Source organism: Argentina silus, assembly GCF_951799395.1.
Source record: "Argentina silus genome assembly, chromosome: Y".
Lineage (NCBI taxonomy): Eukaryota > Metazoa > Chordata > Actinopteri > Argentiniformes > Argentinidae > Argentina > Argentina silus.
This window is the reverse complement of record NC_139654.1, coordinates 30935286-30961846: the sequence shown is the minus strand read 5'-3', so window position 1 is coordinate 30961846 and position 26561 is coordinate 30935286. Positions and strand designations below refer to the sequence as shown.

General features: G+C 39.9%; 1 long non-coding RNA gene across 1 annotated transcript; it reads right to left on the bottom strand.

Moving 5' to 3' along the window:
* Positions 1-985: 985 nt before the first annotated feature.
* LOC310824206 lies at positions 986-8624 on the bottom strand. The gene is made up of 2 exons (XR_014555006.1): positions 6760-8624; positions 986-1546 (listed from the first exon to the last, which is right to left on the bottom strand). It is a non-coding gene; the product is annotated as an uncharacterized lncRNA (long non-coding RNA).
* Between the last annotated feature and the right edge of the window lie 17937 nt (positions 8625-26561).

The window sequence follows — 26561 nt, the reverse complement described above, 5'->3', positions numbered from 1 at the left end:
GCGTTGTCTGCTACCCCGCTATTGCTACTGCCACACATGCATGTCATGACTGTTGGGTCCGTTGGTTTTCTATTACTCTACTACACCTACTAGTAAATTATTTGCCATGTAGAAATATAATGTCTACCAAAAACAGTGATTGATCTGGTTAGTGTTATGGAAAATACATTCATAGAACTATTTTGAGGTTATACACTTTCATATGACTGATAAACTTGTGTAACTATTGTGATTACATTTTCTCTTGCCACACCTCTAGGGTTCTATAGCCATTGTTCTGAGAAGCACTGTATGATTTACCATATGAACAGCGGTGATCTCTGAGGGAGTGGTCAGAGAGAGCAATAATGGGGGGGACAGGCGCATCCTGCCGATAGGTGTGAAATGTTGAACAGCGATTAAGCAGTAAGAAAGCGCTGATTGATCAGTAAGAGAGTCTCACCATTGTTCATTCTCTCCCGCCCTTTCTCACGTAAGCACAAGCCCATCAGCCGATAGCCTTGGCGGCGCCTGTATTATGTTTAAACTGTATAAAAGACGAACCTGATCATTGTCTCTTTAGACTTGTGCTGAACGGACTCCCGGTTCTACGCTGGCTACTCAGGACTTGTTTCTTACCTCCGAAGAGCTAAAGTACAGAGTGGTAAATCCTAGACTTCCACCACATTAGTGATGTTGGACTGCTATTATTTTGAACACAACTGTACATACTAACACTGCAACGGCCTCACAAGTCTACAAAGAACCAAAATAGTGTAGTTAAGAGTATAAGGGATTTTACAATGTAGTCCCATCTGTGATGGTATTTTGATAATCAGTTTGCTAATTTGGGTTAGTCATGGATCTTTAGAAAGGTACACAGATGTTATTTCTGAATAGTATAGTGGAATAGTAAAATTGTATTCCACATTCTGAGCATTGCACTAAACATGTAGCAAACTTTGAAAGGTTCAAAGGAGTATTTTGAGAAGGTCAACTAAAGAACATCCATCACAGCTTTTATTTAATAAAAAAGTAATCATCCAGCACTAAGAAAAGTGTATAAATTAACAAATATTTCCCAGTATAGTTTAGTAAAAAATAGCTTTATCTGACTTGATACACAGCATGTTTGCAACCATATTTTCATCCTCAAAAGCTTGGCTCAGTGCTAGAATTGTATGTAATCTAAAAGAGATATGACTGAAGTTCCAGATCAATTTGTTTCAAAATAAGGAAAGGGGAAAAACAGCCTCCACACCATAGTTTTATTGGTTGAAGTGTGATCATACATAAAGATTGTGTGAACTCTGATTGGGAAAAACAATGTTACTTATGTGTCTTAAAGAATTGAGGAAGTTTACCAAATTTCTGAGCCTTACAACTTAACCTTGATTTACAAACCATGCCTATCCCCTTTACATGAACATGTTTATTGTGTTTACAGCAAATGAATATGCAGATTTAACATAAGGTACCAGAAATGAAGGCATTGCCACTTCTCATACAAGGTACATACTGTATTTACACAACAAAATGAGAAACAAACCCCACATTTTTAAACACTCTGCACTGTATGTAGCTATGAAAAGATCTAGATATGTGTACATACATTTTTCACCTTCATCTGACATTCACAATGATATTTCAGGTTGTGGAAACCTAAGAAAGCTTGAAGGAAATGGCTGACCAAAGAATTGCGAGCCCTTTAAAGCTTTAAATAATACATAAAACCAAATAACCACAGTCAGTTAGCTGTCTGTCAATATCACCTACTCTTCTGCAAGCAGTTCACTTACACATTTATTTTAAATTTTGAGACTGCTACAAGAGAAGCAAACTGGGCAAAGTGAAAGTAATGTTTAAAAAAAAAAAAAAGTTCAACAAAAGAGTACTTGATTAGCATACAGTTCAATGAAAACTTCATGCAATTTCAGGCAAGATGTAACAGCACCATCAGCCCCATCCCAAGCACCAAAACAAAATATACACAAAAAAAAGATTTTTGTTTACAACTGAATGATTTGACAAGCTGAACACCCTGTAGTAAATCTGTACAACCAAAATACATTTGGGATCTACATCTAAAGTTGCATTATTCAGGTTATATACACTTTTCCACCAATCAATATATTATCTTTACAAGTAGACTTCATTCAAACCCAAACATTTAGAAAACATAAGACTAAACAGGAACATTTGATCACAATAAACATCCATTTAAAAACAAGCTGTCATTTATACTGTACCCCAAAACCATTGATCAGTCCTACCTGCTGCTGTTCTCATCTGTACAGTAAACTACAGCAGATCTAAAATATTTCTTGTGTGGATGGATTTCGACTGCTGGATTTGGAAAATTTGAGAGAATTGTCAAAATATGGGAATGGTCCTAACTTGTATAATGTCAGTTATTGTTTTGGGTGTAAATGCAACGATATTGTCTCCTGTGTGTGAAGTGTCTGGTGTAGTAAAACTGCATGCAGAAGTCAAAATACAGTAATAATGGCATTCTGAGTGACTCAAAATAGTAATACAAAATAGAATCAAGTCAGAGTATGGACGCAAACCCAACTCTCCAATATTCTAATACAATAGAACAAAGGCTTTCAATACACTTTGGCCTCTTCACTGAAGAGAGCTAGACTATTCCATCAATAAAGATCTGTTCTCTGGTGTCGGGTGGGACTGGATTGGAAAGAGAAGCCATGTTACGTGTTACTTACTATAACATTTACTTCGAAACATTGTTTGAAAGCAATTCATAAAAAAGAGAAACGGTGTTAATGTATTCTTTTCAGCAGTTCGCTCTTGTACACACTTTGTTTTGCAACATTGATATTTATTCAGAAAAATGGAAAACTACATTTGTACAAAGTGAGATACCACAATCTCTTTTTGCAAAAAAATGACTTGCACCCACTGCCTCTGTTGGGAAAAGCTTAGGTTGATCCATGGATGCCTGTTTTGTTGCTTATGTCCTAGTCAATTTTCACATTTGTGTAGATCTTCCTCACAAAGGCACTTGTTCCCATATACCCAACAGCTCCTGAAAAAGAAAGATACATAAAGAGATTATTGTCATATAGGTCGATAGACATGCATGGTTTGTACCTTTTGAGCTTTACCCTTACACACTGAATTTACTAAAACCATGAAAAAATATTGATTACCAGTAATCACAACACTTAAAATACTTTTAAGCATGTAGTTTTGTGCATTGCTGCACTCTTTAGCCACACTGAACATATGCTACATTGTCTAATAGCAGGAAACATGCAAATCCCTGTAAACAAACAACCTAAAATAGGTACGTAAAGGCCAGTGCTCGACCTCAACACAAGATTTGAGAAAGCGTTTTGTTTGTACCTGATAGATTGCATAGAAACTGTGTGAACTGTGTAACATGTATTGAGCCTAGTTTCAAGTATGTGCTATTGCAGCTCAAGTTCTCAAGGCTCTGTGGTAACATTGGAGAGTACAGCTTCACTGGTGGACACTGGCAGCTGGCTTCGCACTCTCAGACATGCATAAAGTGTGTGTGGGGGGGGTAGGTAGGTGTGTTCTGGGTGTGGGGGTGTCAATATCATGTTCTATTTACAAATAAAGATTGATGAATGTGTGTATTGTGTTATTGAGGAGAGAGTGCTGGGAAAAATATGGCATAGGTTGGGTGTGTTTGTGTAACTATGGCAGGGGGTGATTATGTGGGATGGGGAACACTCAAAGATTACAAGAAGAACACTCAGAGAATACAAACTGAACAGCAACAACGCACCTACTACGACAATCCACAAATTGTGCATTGTTTAGAGCGGTTATAAAGTGTTGAGGCACTCAAATTCAAAACTGTCGCAACCTATCACCTGTCAGAATCGAGACGAGGCAGTGCCAGTGAATCACCTGATTGGACCAGTCAGTCAGGTGATTTATTCAGGCAACGAAGCAGTTGCTGCTTCGGACGTCATATGTCACATGATTTTTTTCGCACCAAAGCAAGCTTTGAAGCAGTGCTTCGATGGAATTGTTGTCCAGTGTTTGAAGCACGTATCGAAGCTTCAGTGTCAAACTGCCATCACTAGTATGTACGCTCTGACTCTGGCTAATTTGTTTGTAGCATGATGATTTACTCTTTACACGCTGTGGTCGCTTTGCAGCGCTTCCACCTGTTGCTTGGTGGTGTCCTGTCTTGGTCAGTGGTGCGTGCTGGGCTATTGATCGCGTAACATTCTGTATGGATTCCTACCGAACGTAAACATTTAGCGGAGCTCCGTGAGCTCGCTGGTTGGAGTGGGAAGTTGTCAACTTCCTGGTACGTATCCCATAACTTGGATCTCTATTGCTCTTGTTTTTAGCATTATGTTTAGCACTAATGGGGTGTCCTGTGTGCCTTCTAGGTACTGCCGGTTGTGTCCGTGCCTACTGCTGTTTTTGCCATACGTAGCTTACCTGCATAGCTGCCCCATCCGTCCTGGGCTAGCCACTTGCCTGGAAGATAGCGGCGAAGACGCTAACAACCGCTACTTTTAACTTATCCGGCTATCTGTTGTCTTGTCCTTGTGTGTTGTCTGTCTGTGTGCAATCAGTGTGGGTGTGTGTTCTGGGGAGGTTTTGGTTACTTTGGGGGATTTTGTTTATGGTGTGCTTTAGTCCTGCTTAGGTTAACCCACTGGCAGGAGGCCTTTTTATAGCTGCGGATCACCAGTGGTCTGCTTAGCCGCCCAACCATAGCCTTTGTCATTCTGTGTAGTTGTGTGTTTATTGTTTGTTTGTTTATATATTCCCTCACCTCCTTTCTCTTCTTTTATTTTTCAGGTGCTGAGTGCCCAAGGCAGGGAGGCAGCTAGATCCCCTCGGTGGTGGTGTCCCTTTCCCCGTGTGTGTTCACGTGTGCCTCCTGGTTTTTCTCTTATTTTGCCATTTTGATCCTGTTTTGCGGTGTGTATGTGCGAGCACGAGTGACTGATTGGTGGTGTTGGACCCCCTCCCTTCGTCTCCTGTTATCTCGCCCCCTGCTGGTAAGCCTCAGCCCTGATAGCTCTGTTTCCCCCCCTACTCTCATACGGTGTGATTGACACTTGTCCTGTATGTTATATGTAGAGCCTCTATTTTTATAATAATAAAGACAACTTATTTTTGGAACCTTGTCTCTGGTGCCGTTAGTCAACGAACATGTGTGCTAAAGTCTAATTGTGAGTTCATTGGTTAATATTTCCCTGGGTGCAATTCCCAGGGTGGCGTTGTCTGCTACCCCGCTATTGCTACTGCCACACATGCATGTCATGACTGTTGGGTCCGTTGGTTTTCTATTACTCTACTACACCTACTAGTAAATTATTTGCCATGTAGAAATATAATGTCTACCAAAAACAGTGATTGATCTGGTTAGTGTTATGGAAAATACATTCATAGAACTATTTTGAGGTTATACACTTTCATATGACTGATAAACTTGTGTAACTATTGTGATTACATTTTCTCTTGCCACACCTCTAGGGTTCTATAGCCATTGTTCTGAGAAGCACTGTATGATTTACCATATGAACAGCGGTGATCTCTGAGGGAGTGGTCAGAGAGAGCAATAATGGGGGGGACAGGCGCATCCTGCCGATAGGTGTGAAATGTTGAACAGCGATTAAGCAGTAAGAAAGCGCTGATTGATCAGTAAGAGAGTCTCACCATTGTTCATTCTCTCCCGCCCTTTCTCACGTAAGCACAAGCCCATCAGCCGATAGCCTTGGCGGCGCCTGTATTATGTTTAAACTGTATAAAAGACGAACCTGATCATTGTCTCTTTAGACTTGTGCTGAACGGACTCCCGGTTCTACGCTGGCTACTCAGGACTTGTTTCTTACCTCCGAAGAGCTAAAGTACAGAGTGGTAAATCCTAGACTTCCACCACATTAGTGATGTTGGACTGCTATTATTTTGAACACAACTGTACATACTAACACTGCAACGGCCTCACAAGTCTACAAAGAACCAAAATAGTGTAGTTAAGAGTATAAGGGATTTTACAATGTAGTCCCATCTGTGATGGTATTTTGATAATCAGTTTGCTAATTTGGGTTAGTCATGGATCTTTAGAAAGGTACACAGATGTTATTTCTGAATAGTATAGTGGAATAGTAAAATTGTATTCCACATTCTGAGCATTGCACTAAACATGTAGCAAACTTTGAAAGGTTCAAAGGAGTATTTTGAGAAGGTCAACTAAAGAACATCCATCACAGCTTTTATTTAATAAAAAAGTAATCATCCAGCACTAAGAAAAGTGTATAAATTAACAAATATTTCCCAGTATAGTTTAGTAAAAAATAGCTTTATCTGACTTGATACACAGCATGTTTGCAACCATATTTTCATCCTCAAAAGCTTGGCTCAGTGCTAGAATTGTATGTAATCTAAAAGAGATATGACTGAAGTTCCAGATCAATTTGTTTCAAAATAAGGAAAGGGGAAAAACAGCCTCCACACCATAGTTTTATTGGTTGAAGTGTGATCATACATAAAGATTGTGTGAACTCTGATTGGGAAAAACAATGTTACTTATGTGTCTTAAAGAATTGAGGAAGTTTACCAAATTTCTGAGCCTTACAACTTAACCTTGATTTACAAACCATGCCTATCCCCTTTACATGAACATGTTTATTGTGTTTACAGCAAATGAATATGCAGATTTAACATAAGGTACCAGAAATGAAGGCATTGCCACTTCTCATACAAGGTACATACTGTATTTACACAACAAAATGAGAAACAAACCCCACATTTTTAAACACTCTGCACTGTATGTAGCTATGAAAAGATCTAGATATGTGTACATACATTTTTCACCTTCATCTGACATTCACAATGATATTTCAGGTTGTGGAAACCTAAGAAAGCTTGAAGGAAATGGCTGACCAAAGAATTGCGAGCCCTTTAAAGCTTTAAATAATACATAAAACCAAATAACCACAGTCAGTTAGCTGTCTGTCAATATCACCTACTCTTCTGCAAGCAGTTCACTTACACATTTATTTTAAATTTTGAGACTGCTACAAGAGAAGCAAACTGGGCAAAGTGAAAGTAATGTTTAAAAAAAAAAAAAAGTTCAACAAAAGAGTACTTGATTAGCATACAGTTCAATGAAAACTTCATGCAATTTCAGGCAAGATGTAACAGCACCATCAGCCCCATCCCAAGCACCAAAACAAAATATACACAAAAAAAAGATTTTTGTTTACAACTGAATGATTTGACAAGCTGAACACCCTGTAGTAAATCTGTACAACCAAAATACATTTGGGATCTACATCTAAAGTTGCATTATTCAGGTTATATACACTTTTCCACCAATCAATATATTATCTTTACAAGTAGACTTCATTCAAACCCAAACATTTAGAAAACATAAGACTAAACAGGAACATTTGATCACAATAAACATCCATTTAAAAACAAGCTGTCATTTATACTGTACCCCAAAACCATTGATCAGTCCTACCTGCTGCTGTTCTCATCTGTACAGTAAACTACAGCAGATCTAAAATATTTCTTGTGTGGATGGATTTCGACTGCTGGATTTGGAAAATTTGAGAGAATTGTCAAAATATGGGAATGGTCCTAACTTGTATAATGTCAGTTATTGTTTTGGGTGTAAATGCAACGATATTGTCTCCTGTGTGTGAAGTGTCTGGTGTAGTAAAACTGCATGCAGAAGTCAAAATACAGTAATAATGGCATTCTGAGTGACTCAAAATAGTAATACAAAATAGAATCAAGTCAGAGTATGGACGCAAACCCAACTCTCCAATATTCTAATACAATAGAACAAAGGCTTTCAATACACTTTGGCCTCTTCACTGAAGAGAGCTAGACTATTCCATCAATAAAGATCTGTTCTCTGGTGTCGGGTGGGACTGGATTGGAAAGAGAAGCCATGTTACGTGTTACTTACTATAACATTTACTTCGAAACATTGTTTGAAAGCAATTCATAAAAAAGAGAAACGGTGTTAATGTATTCTTTTCAGCAGTTCGCTCTTGTACACACTTTGTTTTGCAACATTGATATTTATTCAGAAAAATGGAAAACTACATTTGTACAAAGTGAGATACCACAATCTCTTTTTGCAAAAAAATGACTTGCACCCACTGCCTCTGTTGGGAAAAGCTTAGGTTGATCCATGGATGCCTGTTTTGTTGCTTATGTCCTAGTCAATTTTCACATTTGTGTAGATCTTCCTCACAAAGGCACTTGTTCCCATATACCCAACAGCTCCTGAAAAAGAAAGATACATAAAGAGATTATTGTCATATAGGTCGATAGACATGCATGGTTTGTACCTTTTGAGCTTTACCCTTACACACTGAATTTACTAAAACCATGAAAAAATATTGATTACCAGTAATCACAACACTTAAAATACTTTTAAGCATGTAGTTTTGTGCATTGCTGCACTCTTTAGCCACACTGAACATATGCTACATTGTCTAATAGCAGGAAACATGCAAATCCCTGTAAACAAACAACCTAAAATAGGTACGTAAAGGCCAGTGCTCGACCTCAACACAAGATTTGAGAAAGCGTTTTGTTTGTACCTGATAGATTGCATAGAAACTGTGTGAACTGTGTAACATGTATTGAGCCTAGTTTCAAGTATGTGCTATTGCAGCTCAAGTTCTCAAGGCTCTGTGGTAACATTGGAGAGTACAGCTTCACTGGTGGACACTGGCAGCTGGCTTCGCACTCTCAGACATGCATAAAGTGTGTGTGGGGGGGGTAGGTAGGTGTGTTCTGGGTGTGGGGGTGTCAATATCATGTTCTATTTACAAATAAAGATTGATGAATGTGTGTATTGTGTTATTGAGGAGAGAGTGCTGGGAAAAATATGGCATAGGTTGGGTGTGTTTGTGTAACTATGGCAGGGGGTGATTATGTGGGATGGGGAACACTCAAAGATTACAAGAAGAACACTCAGAGAATACAAACTCAACAGCAACAACGCACCTACTACGACAATCCACAAATTGTGCATTGTTTAGAGCGGTTATAAAGTGTTGAGGCACTCAAATTCAAAACTGTCGCAACCTATCACCTGTCAGAATCGAGACGAGGCAGTGCCAGTGAATCACCTGATTGGACCGCGAACCAGTCAGGTGATTTATTCAGGCAACGAAGCAGTTGCTGCTTCGGACGTCATATGTCACATGATTTTTTTCGCACCAAAGCAAGCTTTGAAGCAAGCTTTGAAGCAGTGCTTCGATGGAATTGTTGTCCAGTGTTTGAAGCACGTATCGAAGCTTCAGTGTCAAACTGCCATCACTAGTATGTACGCTCCTTCTATGTACGCTCTGACTCTGGCTAATTTGTTTGTAGCATGATGATTTACTCTTTACACGCTGTGGTCGCTTTGCAGCGCTTCCACCTGTTGCTTGGTGGTGTCCTGTCTTGGTCAGTGGTGCGTGCTGGGCTATTGATCGCGTAACATTCTGTATGGATTCCTACCGAACGTAAACATTTAGCGGAGCTCCGTGAGCTCGCTGGTTGGAGTGGGAAGTTGTCAACTTCCTGGTACGTATCCCATAACTTGGATCTCTATTGCTCTTGTTTTTAGCATTATGTTTAGCACTAATGGGGTGTCCTGTGTGCCTTCTAGGTACTGCCGGTTGTGTCCGTGCCTACTGCTGTTTTTGCCATACGTAGCTTACCTGCATAGCTGCCCCATCCGTCCTGGGCTAGCCACTTGCCTGGAAGATAGCGGCGAAGACGCTAACAACCGCTACTTTTAACTTATCCGGCTATCTGTTGTCTTGTCCTTGTGTGTTGTCTGTCTGTGTGCAATCAGTGTGGGTGTGTGTTCTGGGGAGGTTTTGGTTACTTTGGGGGATTTTGTTTATGGTGTGCTTTAGTCCTGCTTAGGTTAACCCACTGGCAGGAGGCCTTTTTATAGCTGCGGATCACCAGTGGTCTGCTTAGCCGCCCAACCATAGCCTTTGTCATTCTGTGTAGTTGTGTTTATTGTTTGTTTGTTTATATATTCCCTCACCTCCTTTCTCTTCTTTTATTTTTCAGGTGCTGAGTGCCCAAGGCAGGGAGGCAGCTAGATCCCCTCGGTGGTGGTGTCCCTTTCCCCGTGTGTGTTCACGTGTGCCTCCTGGTTTTTCTCTTATTTTGCCATTTTGATCCTGTTTTGCGGTGTGTATGTGCGAGCACGAGTGACTGATTGGTGGTGTTGGACCCCCTCCCTTCGTCTCCTGTTATCTCGCCCCCTGCTGGTAAGCCTCAGCCCTGATAGCTCTGTTTCCCCCCCTACTCTCATACGGTGTGATTGACACTTGTCCTGTATGTTATATGTAGAGCCTCTATTTTTATAATAATAAAGACAACTTATTTTTGGAACCTTGTCTCTGGTGCCGTTAGTCAACGAACATGTGTGCTAAAGTCTAATTGTGAGTTCATTGGTTAATATTTCCCTGGGTGCAATTCCCAGGGTGGCGTTGTCTGCTACCCCGCTATTGCTACTGCCACACATGCATGTCATGACTGTTGGGTCCGTTGGTTTTCTATTACTCTACTACACCTACTAGTAAATTATTTGCCATGTAGAAATATAATGTCTACCAAAAACAGTGATTGATCTGGTTAGTGTTATGGAAAATACATTCATAGAACTATTTTGAGGTTATACACTTTCATATGACTGATAAACTTGTGTAACTATTGTGATTACATTTTCTCTTGCCACACCTCTAGGGTTCTATAGCCATTGTTCTGAGAAGCACTGTATGATTTACCATATGAACAGCGGTGATCTCTGAGGGAGTGGTCAGAGAGAGCAATAATGGGGGGGACAGGCGCATCCTGCCGATAGGTGTGAAATGTTGAACAGCGATTAAGCAGTAAGAAAGCGCTGATTGATCAGTAAGAGAGTCTCACCATTGTTCATTCTCTCCCGCCCTTTCTCACGTAAGCACAAGCCCATCAGCCGATAGCCTTGGCGGCGCCTGTATTATGTTTAAACTGTATAAAAGACGAACCTGATCATTGTCTCTTTAGACTTGTGCTGAACGGACTCCCGGTTCTACGCTGGCTACTCAGGACTTGTTTCTTACCTCCGAAGAGCTAAAGTACAGAGTGGTAAATCCTAGACTTCCACCACATTAGTGATGTTGGACTGCTATTATTTTGAACACAACTGTACATACTAACACTGCAACGGCCTCACAAGTCTACAAAGAACCAAAATAGTGTAGTTAAGAGTATAAGGGATTTTACAATGTAGTCCCATCTGTGATGGTATTTTGATAATCAGTTTGCTAATTTGGGTTAGTCATGGATCTTTAGAAAGGTACACAGATGTTATTTCTGAATAGTATAGTGGAATAGTAAAATTGTATTCCACATTCTGAGCATTGCACTAAACATGTAGCAAACTTTGAAAGGTTCAAAGGAGTATTTTGAGAAGGTCAACTAAAGAACATCCATCACAGCTTTTATTTAATAAAAAAGTAATCATCCAGCACTAAGAAAAGTGTATAAATTAACAAATATTTCCCAGTATAGTTTAGTAAAAAATAGCTTTATCTGACTTGATACACAGCATGTTTGCAACCATATTTTCATCCTCAAAAGCTTGGCTCAGTGCTAGAATTGTATGTAATCTAAAAGAGATATGACTGAAGTTCCAGATCAATTTGTTTCAAAATAAGGAAAGGGGAAAAACAGCCTCCACACCATAGTTTTATTGGTTGAAGTGTGATCATACATAAAGATTGTGTGAACTCTGATTGGGAAAAACAATGTTACTTATGTGTCTTAAAGAATTGAGGAAGTTTACCAAATTTCTGAGCCTTACAACTTAACCTTGATTTACAAACCATGCCTATCCCCTTTACATGAACATGTTTATTGTGTTTACAGCAAATGAATATGCAGATTTAACATAAGGTACCAGAAATGAAGGCATTGCCACTTCTCATACAAGGTACATACTGTATTTACACAACAAAATGAGAAACAAACCCCACATTTTTAAACACTCTGCACTGTATGTAGCTATGAAAAGATCTAGATATGTGTACATACATTTTTCACCTTCATCTGACATTCACAATGATATTTCAGGTTGTGGAAACCTAAGAAAGCTTGAAGGAAATGGCTGACCAAAGAATTGCGAGCCCTTTAAAGCTTTAAATAATACATAAAACCAAATAACCACAGTCAGTTAGCTGTCTGTCAATATCACCTACTCTTCTGCAAGCAGTTCACTTACACATTTATTTTAAATTTTGAGACTGCTACAAGAGAAGCAAACTGGGCAAAGTGAAAGTAATGTTTAAAAAAAAAAAAAAAGTTCAACAAAAGAGTACTTGATTAGCATACAGTTCAATGAAAACTTCATGCAATTTCAGGCAAGATGTAACAGCACCATCAGCCCCAAAACAAAATATACACAAAAAAAAGATTTTTGTTTACAACTGAATGATTTGACAAGCTGAACACCCTGTAGTAAATCTGTACAACCAAAATACATTTGGGATCTACATCTAAAGTTGCATTATTCAGGTTATATACACTTTTCCACCAATCAATATATTATCTTTACAAGTAGACTTCATTCAAACCCAAACATTTAGAAAACATAAGACTAAACAGGAACATTTGATCACAATAAACATCCATTTAAAAACAAGCTGTCATTTATACTGTACCCCAAAACCATTGATCAGTCCTACCTGCTGCTGTTCTCATCTGTACAGTAAACTACAGCAGATCTAAAATATTTCTTGTGTGGATGGATTTCGACTGCTGGATTTGGAAAATTTGAGAGAATTGTCAAAATATGGGAATGGTCCTAACTTGTATAATGTCAGTTATTGTTTTGGGTGTAAATGCAACGATATTGTCTCCTGTGTGTGAAGTGTCTGGTGTAGTAAAACTGCATGCAGAAGTCAAAATACAGTAATAATGGCATTCTGAGTGACTCAAAATAGTAATACAAAATAGAATCAAGTCAGAGTATGGACGCAAACCCAACTCTCCAATATTCTAATACAATAGAACAAAGGCTTTCAATACACTTTGGCCTCTTCACTGAAGAGAGCTAGACTATTCCATCAATAAAGATCTGTTCTCTGGTGTCGGGTGGGACTGGATTGGAAAGAGAAGCCATGTTACGTGTTACTTACTATAACATTTACTTCGAAACATTGTTTGAAAGCAATTCATAAAAAAGAGAAACGGTGTTAATGTATTCTTTTCAGCAGTTCGCTCTTGTACACACTTTGTTTTGCAACATTGATATTTATTCAGAAAAATGGAAAACTACATTTGTACAAAGTGAGATACCACAATCTCTTTTTGCAAAAAAATGACTTGCACCCACTGCCTCTGTTGGGAAAAGCTTAGGTTGATCCATGGATGCCTGTTTTGTTGCTTATGTCCTAGTCAATTTTCACATTTGTGTAGATCTTCCTCACAAAGGCACTTGTTCCCATATACCCAACAGCTCCTGAAAAAGAAAGATACATAAAGAGATTATTGTCATATAGGTCGATAGACATGCATGGTTTGTACCTTTTGAGCTTCACCCTTACACACTGAATTTACTAAAACCATGAAAAAATATTGATTACCAGTAATCACAACACTTAAAATACTTTTAAGCATGTAGTTTTGTGCATTGCTGCACTCTTTAGCCACACTGAACATATGCTACATTGTCTAATAGCAGGAAACATGCAAATCCCTGTAAACAAACAACCTAAAATAGGTACGTAAAGGCCAGTGCTCGACCTCAACACAAGATTTGAGAAAGCGTTTTGTTTGTACCTGATAGATTGCATAGAAACTGTGTGAACTGTGTAACATGTATTGAGCCTAGTTTCAAGTATGTGCTATTGCAGCTCAAGTTCTCAAGGCTCTGTGGTAACATTGGAGAGTACAGCTTCACTGGTGGACACTGGCAGCTGGCTTCGCACTCTCAGACATGCATAAAGTGTGTGTGGGGGGGGTAGGTAGGTGTGTTCTGGGTGTGGGGGTGTCAATATCATGTTCTATTTACAAATAAAGATTGATGAATGTGTGTATTGTGTTATTGAGGAGAGAGTGCTGGGAAAAATATGGCATAGGTTGGGTGTGTTTGTGTAACTATGGCAGGGGGTGATTATGTGGGATGGGGAACACTCAAAGATTACAAGAAGAACACTCAGAGAATACAAACTCAACAGCAACAACGCACCTACTACGACAATCCACAAATTGTGCATTGTTTAGAGCGGTTATAAAGTGTTGAGGCACTCAAATTCAAAACTGTCGCAACCTATCACCTGTCAGAATCGAGACGAGGCAGTGCCAGTGAATCACCTGATTGGACCGCGAACCAGTCAGGTGATTTATTCAGGCAACGAAGCAGTTGCTGCTTCGGACGTCATATGTCACATGATTTTTTTCGCACCAAAGCAAGCTTTGAAGCAGTGCTTCGATGGAATTGTTGTCCAGTGTTTGAAGCACGTATCGAAGCTTCAGTGTCAAACTGCCATCACTAGTATGTACGCTCTGACTCTGGCTAATTTGTTTGTAGCATGATGATTTACTCTTTACACGCTGTGGTCGCTTTGCAGCGCTTCCACCTGTTGCTTGGTGGTGTCCTGTCTTGGTCAGTGGTGCGTGCTGGGCTATTGATCGCGTAACATTCTGTATGGATTCCTACCGAACGTAAACATTTAGCGGAGCTCCGTGAGCTCGCTGGTTGGAGTGGGAAGTTGTCAACTTCCTGGTACGTATCCCATAACTTGGATCTCTATTGCTCTTGTTTTTAGCATTATGTTTAGCACTAATGGGGTGTCCTGTGTGCCTTCTAGGTACTGCCGGTTGTGTCCGTGCCTACTGCTGTTTTTGCCATACGTAGCTTACCTGCATAGCTGCCCCATCCGTCCTGGGCTAGCCACTTGCCTGGAAGATAGCGGCGAAGACGCTAACAACCGCTACTTTTAACTTATCCGGCTATCTGTTGTCTTGTCCTTGTGTGTTGTCTGTCTGTGTGCAATCAGTGTGGGTGTGTGTTCTGGGGAGGTTTTGGTTACTTTGGGGGATTTTGTTTATGGTGTGCTTTAGTCCTGCTTAGGTTAACCCACTGGCAGGAGGCCTTTTTATAGCTGCGGATCACCAGTGGTCTGCTTAGCCGCCCAACCATAGCCTTTGTCATTCTGTGTAGTTGTGTGTTTATTGTTTGTTTGTTTATATATTCCCTCACCTCCTTTCTCTTCTTTTATTTTTCAGGTGCTGAGTGCCCAAGGCAGGGAGGCAGCTAGATCCCCTCGGTGGTGGTGTCCCTTTCCCCGTGTGTGTTCACGTGTGCCTCCTGGTTTTTCTCTTATTTTGCCATTTTGATCCTGTTTTGCGGTGTGTATGTGCGAGCACGAGTGACTGATTGGTGGTGTTGGACCCCCTCCCTTCGTCTCCTGTTATCTCGCCCCCTGCTGGTAAGCCTCAGCCCTGATAGCTCTGTTTCCCCCCCTACTCTCATACGGTGTGATTGACACTTGTCCTGTATGTTATATGTAGAGCCTCTATTTTTATAATAATAAAGACAACTTATTTTTGGAACCTTGTCTCTGGTGCCGTTAGTCAACGAACATGTGTGCTAAAGTCTAATTGTGAGTTCATTGGTTAATATTTCCCTGGGTGCAATTCCCAGGGTGGCGTTGTCTGCTACCCCGCTATTGCTACTGCCACACATGCATGTCATGACTGTTGGGTCCGTTGGTTTTCTATTACTCTACTACACCTACTAGTAAATTATTTGCCATGTAGAAATATAATGTCTACCAAAAACAGTGATTGATCTGGTTAGTGTTATGGAAAATACATTCATAGAACTATTTTGAGGTTATACACTTTCATATGACTGATAAACTTGTGTAACTATTGTGATTACATTTTCTCTTGCCACACCTCTAGGGTTCTATAGCCATTGTTCTGAGAAGCACTGTATGATTTACCATATGAACAGCGGTGATCTCTGAGGGAGTGGTCAGAGAGAGCAATAATGGGGGGGACAGGCGCATCCTGCCGATAGGTGTGAAATGTTGAACAGCGATTAAGCAGTAAGAAAGCGCTGATTGATCAGTAAGAGAGTCTCACCATTGTTCATTCTCTCCCGCCCTTTCTCACGTAAGCACAAGCCCATCAGCCGATAGCCTTGGCGGCGCCTGTATTATGTTTAAACTGTATAAAAGACGAACCTGATCATTGTCTCTTTAGACTTGTGCTGAACGGACTCCCGGTTCTACGCTGGCTACTCAGGACTTGTTTCTTACCTCCGAAGAGCTAAAGTACAGAGTGGTAAATCCTAGACTTCCACCACATTAGTGATGTTGGACTGCTATTATTTTGAACACAACTGTACATACTAACACTGCAACGGCCTCACAAGTCTACAAAGAACCAAAATAGTGTAGTTAAGAGTATAAGGGATTTTACAATGTAGTCCCATCTGTGATGGTATTTTGATAATCAGTTTGCTAATTTGGGTTAGTCATGGATCTTTAGAAAGGTACACAGATGTTATTTCTGAATAGTATAGTGGAATAGTAAAATTGTATTCCACATTCTGAGCATTGCACTAAACATGTAGCAAACTTTGAAAGGTTCAAAGGAGTATTTTGAGAAGGTCAACTAAAGAACATCCATCACAGCTTTTATTTAATAAAAAAGTAATCATCCAGCACTAAGAAAAGTGTATAAATTAACAAATATTTCCCAGTATAGTTTAGTAAAAAATAGCTTTATCTGACTTGATACACAGCATGTTTGCAACCATATTTTCATCCTCAAAAGCTTGGCTCAGTGCTAGAATTGTATGTAATCTAAAAGAGATATGACTGAAGTTCCAGATCAATTTGTTTCAAAATAAGGAAAGGGGAAAAACAGCCTCCACACCATAGTTTTATTGGTTGAAGTGTGATCATACATAAAGATTGTGTGAACTCTGATTGGGAAAAACAATGTTACTTATGTGTCTTAAAGAATTGAGGAAGTTTACCAAATTTCTGAGCCTTACAACTTAACCTTGATTTACAAACCATGCCTATCCCCTTTACATGAACATGTTTATTGTGTTTACAGCAAATGAATATGCAGATTTAACATAAGGTACCAGAAATGAAGGCATTGCCACTTCTCATACAAGGTACATACTGTATTTACACAACAAAATGAGAAACAAACCCCACATTTTTAAACACTCTGCACTGTATGTAGCTATGAAAAGATCTAGATATGTGTACATACATTTTTCACCTTCATCTGACATTCACAATGATATTTCAGGTTGTGGAAACCTAAGAAAGCTTGAAGGAAATGGCTGACCAAAGAATTGCGAGCCCTTTAAAGCTTTAAATAATACATAAAACCAAATAACCACAGTCAGTTAGCTGTCTGTCAATATCACCTACTCTTCTGCAAGCAGTTCACTTACACATTTATTTTAAATTTTGAGACTGCTACAAGAGAAGCAAACTGGGCAAAGTGAAAGTAATGTTTAAAAAAAAAAAAAGTTCAACAAAAGAGTACTTGATTAGCATACAGTTCAATGAAAACTTCATGCAATTTCAGGCAAGATGTAACAGCACCATCAGCCCCATCCCAAGCACCAAAACAAAATATACACAAAAAAAAGATTTTTGTTTACAACTGAATGATTTGACAAGCTGAACACCCTGTAGTAAATCTGTACAACCAAAATACATTTGGGATCTACATCTAAAGTTGCATTATTCAGGTTATATACACTTTTCCACCAATCAATATATTATCTTTACAAGTAGACTTCATTCAAACCCAAACATTTAGAAAACATAAGACTAAACAGGAACATTTGATCACAATAAACATCCATTTAAAAACAAGCTGTCATTTATACTGTACCCCAAAACCATTGATCAGTCCTACCTGCTGCTGTTCTCATCTGTACAGTAAACTACAGCAGATCTAAAATATTTCTTGTGTGGATGGATTTCGACTGCTGGATTTGGAAAATTTGAGAGAATTGTCAAAATATGGGAATGGTCCTAACTTGTATAATGTCAGTTATTGTTTTGGGTGTAAATGCAACGATATTGTCTCCTGTGTGTGAAGTGTCTGGTGTAGTAAAACTGCATGCAGAAGTCAAAATACAGTAATAATGGCATTCTGAGTGACTCAAAATAGTAATACAAAATAGAATCAAGTCAGAGTATGGACGCAAACCCAACTCTCCAATATTCTAATACAATAGAACAAAGGCTTTCAATACACTTTGGCCTCTTCACTGAAGAGAGCTAGACTATTCCATCAATAAAGATCTGTTCTCTGGTGTCGGGTGGGACTGGATTGGAAAGAGAAGCCATGTTACGTGTTACTTACTATAACATTTACTTCGAAACATTGTTTGAAAGCAATTCATAAAAAAGAGAAACGGTGTTAATGTATTCTTTTCAGCAGTTCGCTCTTGTACACACTTTGTTTTGCAACATTGATATTTATTCAGAAAAATGGAAAACTACATTTGTACAAAGTGAGATACCACAATCTCTTTTTGCAAAAAAATGACTTGCACCCACTGCCTCTGTTGGGAAAAGCTTAGGTTGATCCATGGATGCCTGTTTTGTTGCTTATGTCCTAGTCAATTTTCACATTTGTGTAGATCTTCCTCACAAAGGCACTTGTTCCCATATACCCAACAGCTCCTGAAAAAGAAAGATACATAAAGAGATTATTGTCATATAGGTCGATAGACATGCATGGTTTGTACCTTTTGAGCTTTACCCTTACACACTGAATTTACTAAAACCATGAAAAAATATTGATTACCAGTAATCACAACACTTAAAATACTTTTAAGCATGTAGTTTTGTGCATTGCTGCACTCTTTAGCCACACTGAACATATGCTACATTGTCTAATAGCAGGAAACATGCAAATCCCTGTAAACAAACAACGTAAAATAGGTACGTAAAGGCCAGTGCTCGACCTCAACACAAGATTTGAGAAAGCGTTTTGTTTGTACCTGATAGATTGCATAGAAACTGTGTGAACTGTGTAACATGTATTGAGCCTAGTTTCAAGTATGTGCTATTGCAGCTCAAGTTCTCAAGGCTCTGTGGTAACATTGGAGAGTACAGCTTCACTGGTGGACACTGGCAGCTGGCTTCGCACTCTCAGACATGCATAAAGTGTGTGTGGGGGGGGGTAGGTAGGTGTGTTCTGGGTGTGGGGGTGTCAATATCATGTTCTATTTACAAATAAAGATTGATGAATGTGTGTATTGTGTTATTGAGGAGAGAGTGCTGGGAAAAATATGGCATAGGTTGGGTGTGTTTGTGTAACTATGGCAGGGGGTGATTATGTGGGATGGGGAACACTCAAAGATTACAAGAAGAACACTCAGAGAATACAAACTCAACAGCAACAACGCACCTACTACGACAATCCACAAATTGTGCATTGTTTAGAGCGGTTATAAAGTGTTGAGGCACTCAAATTCAAAACTGTCGCAACCTATCACCTGTCAGAATCGAGACGAGGCAGTGCCAGTGAATCACCTGATTGGACCGCGAACCAGTCAGGTGATTTATTCAGGCAACGAAGCAGTTGCTGCTTCGGACGTCATATGTCACATGATTTTTTTCGCACCAAAGCAAGCTTTGAAGCAGTGCTTCGATGGAATTGTTGTCCAGTGTTTGAAGCACGTATCGAAGCTTCAGTGTCAAACTGCCATCACTAGTATGTACGCTCTGACTCTGGCTAATTTGTTTGTAGCATGATGATTTACTCTTTACACGCTGTGGTCGCTTTGCAGCGCTTCCACCTGTTGCTTGGTGGTGTCCTGTCTTGGTCAGTGGTGCGTGCTGGGCTATTGATCGCGTAACATTCTGTATGGATTCCTACCGAACGTAAACATTTAGCGGAGCTCCGTGAGCTCGCTGGTTGGAGTGGGAAGTTGTCAACTTCCTGGTACGTATCCCATAACTTGGATCTCTATTGCTCTTGTTTTTAGCATTATGTTTAGCACTAATGGGGTGTCCTGTGTGCCTTCTAGGTACTGCCGGTTGTGTCCGTGCCTACTGCTGTTTTTGCCATACGTAGCTTACCTGCATAGCTGCCCCATCCGTCCTGGGCTAGCCACTTGCCTGGAAGATAGCGGCGAAGACGCTAACAACCGCTACTTTTAACTTATCCGGCTATCTGTTGTCTTGTCCTTGTGTGTTGTCTGTCTGTGTGCAATCAGTGTGGGTGTGTGTTCTGGGGAGGTTTTGGTTACTTTGGGGGATTTTGTTTATGGTGTGCTTTAGTCCTGCTTAGGTTAACCCACTGGCAGGAGGCCTTTTTATAGCTGCGGATCACCAGTGGTCTGCTTAGCCGCCCAACCATAGCCTTTGTCATTCTGTGTAGTTGTGTGTTTATTGTTTGTTTGTTTATATATTCCCTCACCTCCTTTCTCTTCTTTTATTTTTCAGGTGCTGAGTGCCCAAGGCAGGGAGGCAGCTAGATCCCCTCGGTGGTGGTGTCCCTTTCCCCGTGTGTGTTCACGTGTGCCTCCTGGTTTTTCTCTTATTTTGCCATTTTGATCCTGTTTTGCGGTGTGTATGTGCGAGCACGAGTGACTGATTGGTGGTGTTGGACCCCCTCCCTTCGTCTCCTGTTATCTCGCCCCCTGCTGGTAAGCCTCAGCCCTGATAGCTCTGTTTCCCCCCCTACTCTCATACGGTGTGATTGACACTTGTCCTGTATGTTATATGTAGAGCCTCTATTTTTATAATAATAAAGACAACTTATTTTTGGAACCTTGTCTCTGGTGCCGTTAGTCAACGAACATGTGTGCTAAAGTCTAATTGTGAGTTCATTGGTTAATATTTCCCTGGGTGCAATTCCCAGGGTGGCGTTGTCTGCTACCCCGCTATTGCTACTGCCACACATGCATGTCATGACTGTTGGGTCCGTTGGTTTTCTATTACTCTACTACACCTACTAGTAAATTATTTGCCATGTAGAAATATAATGTCTACCAAAAACAGTGATTGATCTGGTTAGTGTTATGGAAAATACATTCATAGAACTATTTTGAGGTTATACACTTTCATATGACTGATAAACTTGTGTAACTATTGTGATTACATTTTCTCTTGCCACACCTCTAGGGTTCTATAGCCATTGTTCTGAGAAGCACTGTATGATTTACCATATGAACAGCGGTGATCTCTGAGGGAGTGGTCAGAGAGAGCAATAATGGGGGGGACAGGCGCATCCTGCCGATAGGTGTGAAATGTTGAACAGCGATTAAGCAGTAAGAAAGCGCTGATTGATCAGTAAGAGAGTCTCACCATTGTTCATTCTCTCCCGCCCTTTCTCACGTAAGCACAAGCCCATCAGCCGATAGCCTTGGCGGCGCCTGTATTATGTTTAAACTGTATAAAAGACGAACCTGATCATTGTCTCTTTAGACTTGTGCTGAACGGACTCCCGGTTCTACGCTGGCTACTCAGGACTTGTTTCTTACCTCCGAAGAGCTAAAGTACAGAGTGGTAAATCCTAGACTTCCACCACATTAGTGATGTTGGACTGCTATTATTTTGAACACAACTGTACATACTAACACTGCAACGGCCTCACAAGTCTACAAAGAACCAAAATAGTGTAGTTAAGAGTATAAGGGATTTTACAATGTAGTCCCATCTGTGATGGTATTTTGATAATCAGTTTGCTAATTTGGGTTAGTCATGGATCTTTAGAAAGGTACACAGATGTTATTTCTGAATAGTATAGTGGAATAGTAAAATTGTATTCCACATTCTGAGCATTGCACTAAACATGTAGCAAACTTTGAAAGGTTCAAAGGAGTATTTTGAGAAGGTCAACTAAAGAACATCCATCACAGCTTTTATTTAATAAAAAAGTAATCATCCAGCACTAAGAAAAGTGTATAAATTAACAAATATTTCCCAGTATAGTTTAGTAAAAAATAGCTTTATCTGACTTGATACACAGCATGTTTGCAACCATATTTTCATCCTCAAAAGCTTGGCTCAGTGCTAGAATTGTATGTAATCTAAAAGAGATATGACTGAAGTTCCAGATCAATTTGTTTCAAAATAAGGAAAGGGGAAAAACAGCCTCCACACCATAGTTTTATTGGTTGAAGTGTGATCATACATAAAGATTGTGTGAACTCTGATTGGGAAAAACAATGTTACTTATGTGTCTTAAAGAATTGAGGAAGTTTACCAAATTTCTGAGCCTTACAACTTAACCTTGATTTACAAACCATGCCTATCCCCTTTACATGAACATGTTTATTGTGTTTACAGCAAATGAATATGCAGATTTAACATAAGGTACCAGAAATGAAGGCATTGCCACTTCTCATACAAGGTACATACTGTATTTACACAACAAAATGAGAAACAAACCCCACATTTTTAAACACTCTGCACTGTATGTAGCTATGAAAAGATCTAGATATGTGTACATACATTTTTCACCTTCATCTGACATTCACAATGATATTTCAGGTTGTGGAAACCTAAGAAAGCTTGAAGGAAATGGCTGACCAAAGAATTGCGAGCCCTTTAAAGCTTTAAATAATACATAAAACCAAATAACCACAGTCAGTTAGCTGTCTGTCAATATCACCTACTCTTCTGCAAGCAGTTCACTTACACATTTATTTTAAATTTTGAGACTGCTACAAGAGAAGCAAACTGGGCAAAGTGAAAGTAATGTTTAAAAAAAAAAAAAAGTTCAACAAAAGAGTACTTGATTAGCATACAGTTCAATGAAAACTTCATGCAATTTCAGGCAAGATGTAACAGCACCATCAGCCCCATCCCAAGCACCAAAACAAAATATACACAAAAAAAAGATTTTTGTTTACAACTGAATGATTTGACAAGCTGAACACCCTGTAGTAAATCTGTACAACCAAAATACATTTGGGATCTACATCTAAAGTTGCATTATTCAGGTTATATACACTTTTCCACCAATCAATATATTATCTTTACAAGTAGACTTCATTCAAACCCAAACATTTAGAAAACATAAGACTAAACAGGAACATTTGATCACAATAAACATCCATTTAAAAACAAGCTGTCATTTATACTGTACCCCAAAACCATTGATCAGTCCTACCTGCTGCTGTTCTCATCTGTACAGTAAACTACAGCAGATCTAAAATATTTCTTGTGTGGATGGATTTCGACTGCTGGATTTGGAAAATTTGAGAGAATTGTCAAAATATGGGAATGGTCCTAACTTGTATAATGTCAGTTATTGTTTTGGGTGTAAATGCAACGATATTGTCTCCTGTGTGTGAAGTGTCTGGTGTAGTAAAACTGCATGCAGAAGTCAAAATACAGTAATAATGGCATTCTGAGTGACTCAAAATAGTAATACAAAATAGAATCAAGTCAGAGTATGGACGCAAACCCAACTCTCCAATATTCTAATACAATAGAACAAAGGCTTTCAATACACTTTGGCCTCTTCACTGAAGAGAGCTAGACTATTCCATCAATAAAGATCTGTTCTCTGGTGTCGGGTGGGACTGGATTGGAAAGAGAAGCCATGTTACGTGTTACTTACTATAACATTTACTTCGAAACATTGTTTGAAAGCAATTCATAAAAAAGAGAAACGGTGTTAATGTATTCTTTTCAGCAGTTCGCTCTTGTACACACTTTGTTTTGCAACATTGATATTTATTCAGAAAAATGGAAAACTACATTTGTACAAAGTGAGATACCACAATCTCTTTTTGCAAAAAAATGACTTGCACCCACTGCCTCTGTTGGGAAAAGCTTAGGTTGATCCATGGATGCCTGTTTTGTTGCTTATGTCCTAGTCAATTTTCACATTTGTGTAGATCTTCCTCACAAAGGCACTTGTTCCCATATACCCAACAGCTCCTGAAAAAGAAAGATACATAAAGAGATTATTGTCATATAGGTCGATAGACATGCATGGTTTGTACCTTTTGAGCTTCACCCTTACACACTGAATTTACTAAAACCATGAAAAAATATTGATTACCAGTAATCACAACACTTAAAATACTTTTAAGCATGTAGTTTTGTGCATTGCTGCACTCTTTAGCCACACTGAACATATGCTACATTGTCTAATAGCAGGAAACATGCAAATCCCTGTAAACAAACAACCTAAAATAGGTACGTAAAGGCCAGTGCTCGACCTCAACACAAGATTTGAGAAAGCGTTTTGTTTGTACCTGATAGATTGCATAGAAACTGTGTGAACTGTGTAACATGTATTGAGCCTAGTTTCAAGTATGTGCTATTGCAGCTCAAGTTCTCAAGGCTCTGTGGTAACATTGGAGAGTACAGCTTCACTGGTGGACACTGGCAGCTGGCTTCGCACTCTCAGACATGCATAAAGTGTGTGTGGGGGGGGGTAGGTAGGTGTGTTCTGGGTGTGGGGGTGTCAATATCATGTTCTATTTACAAATAAAGATTGATGAATGTGTGTATTGTGTTATTGAGGAGAGAGTGCTGGGAAAAATATGGCATAGGTTGGGTGTGTTTGTGTAACTATGGCAGGGGGTGATTATGTGGGATGGGGAACACTCAAAGATTACAAGAAGAACACTCAGAGAATACAAACTCAACAGCAACAACGCACCTAATACGACAATCCACAAATTGTGCATTGTTTAGAGCGGTTATAAAGTGTTGAGGCACTCAAATTCAAAACTGTCGCAACCTATCACCTGTCAGAATCGAGACGAGGCAGTGCCAGTGAATCACCTGATTGGACCGCGAACCAGTCAGGTGATTTATTCAGGCAACGAAGCAGTTGCTGCTTCGGACGTCATATGTCACATGATTTTTTTCGCACCAAAGCAAGCTTTGAAGCAGTGCTTCGATGGAATTGTTGTCCAGTGTTTGAAGCACGTATCGAAGCTTCAGTGTCAAACTGCCATCACTAGTATGTACGCTCTGACTCTGGCTAATTTGTTTGTAGCATGATGATTTACTCTTTACACGCTGTGGTCGCTTTGCAGCGCTTCCACCTGTTGCTTGGTGGTGTCCTGTCTTGGTCAGTGGTGCGTGCTGGGCTATTGATCGCGTAACATTCTGTATGGATTCCTACCGAACGTAAACATTTAGCGGAGCTCCGTGAGCTCGCTGGTTGGAGTGGGAAGTTGTCAACTTCCTGGTACGTATCCCATAACTTGGATCTCTATTGCTCTTGTTTTTAGCATTATGTTTAGCACTAATGGGGTGTCCTGTGTGCCTTCTAGGTACTGCCGGTTGTGTCCGTGCCTACTGCTGTTTTTGCCATACGTAGCTTACCTGCATAGCTGCCCCATCCGTCCTGGGCTAGCCACTTGCCTGGAAGATAGCGGCGAAGACGCTAACAACCGCTACTTTTAACTTATCCGGCTATCTGTTGTCTTGTCCTTGTGTGTTGTCTGTCTGTGTGCAATCAGTGTGGGTGTGTGTTCTGGGGAGGTTTTGGTTACTTTGGGGGATTTTGTTTATGGTGTGCTTTAGTCCTGCTTAGGTTAACCCACTGGCAGGAGGCCTTTTTATAGCTGCGGATCACCAGTGGTCTGCTTAGCCGCCCAACCATAGCCTTTGTCATTCTGTGTAGTTGTGTGTTTATTGTTTGTTTGTTTATATATTCCCTCACCTCCTTTCTCTTCTTTTATTTTTCAGGTGCTGAGTGCCCAAGGCAGGGAGGCAGCTAGATCCCCTCGGTGGTGGTGTCCCTTTCCCCGTGTGTGTTCACGTGTGCCTCCTGGTTTTTCTCTTATTTTGCCATTTTGATCCTGTTTTGCGGTGTGTATGTGCGAGCACGAGTGACTGATTGGTGGTGTTGGACCCCCTCCCTTCGTCTCCTGTTATCTCGCCCCCTGCTGGTAAGCCTCAGCCCTGATAGCTCTGTTTCCCCCCCTACTCTCATACGGTGTGATTGACACTTGTCCTGTATGTTATATGTAGAGCCTCTATTTTTATAATAATAAAGACAACTTATTTTTGGAACCTTGTCTCTGGTGCCGTTAGTCAACGAACATGTGTGCTAAAGTCTAATTGTGAGTTCATTGGTTAATATTTCCCTGGGTGCAATTCCCAGGGTGGCGTTGTCTGCTACCCCGCTATTGCTACTGCCACACATGCATGTCATGACTGTTGGGTCCGTTGGTTTTCTATTACTCTACTACACCTACTAGTAAATTATTTGCCATGTAGAAATATAATGTCTACCAAAAACAGTGATTGATCTGGTTAGTGTTATGGAAAATACATTCATAGAACTATTTTGAGGTTATACACTTTCATATGACTGATAAACTTGTGTAACTATTGTGATTACATTTTCTCTTGCCACACCTCTAGGGTTCTATAGCCATTGTTCTGAGAAGCACTGTATGATTTACCATATGAACAGCGGTGATCTCTGAGGGAGTGGTCAGAGAGAGCAATAATGGGGGGGACAGGCGCATCCTGCCGATAGGTGTGAAATGTTGAACAGCGATTAAGCAGTAAGAAAGCGCTGATTGATCAGTAAGAGAGTCTCACCATTGTTCATTC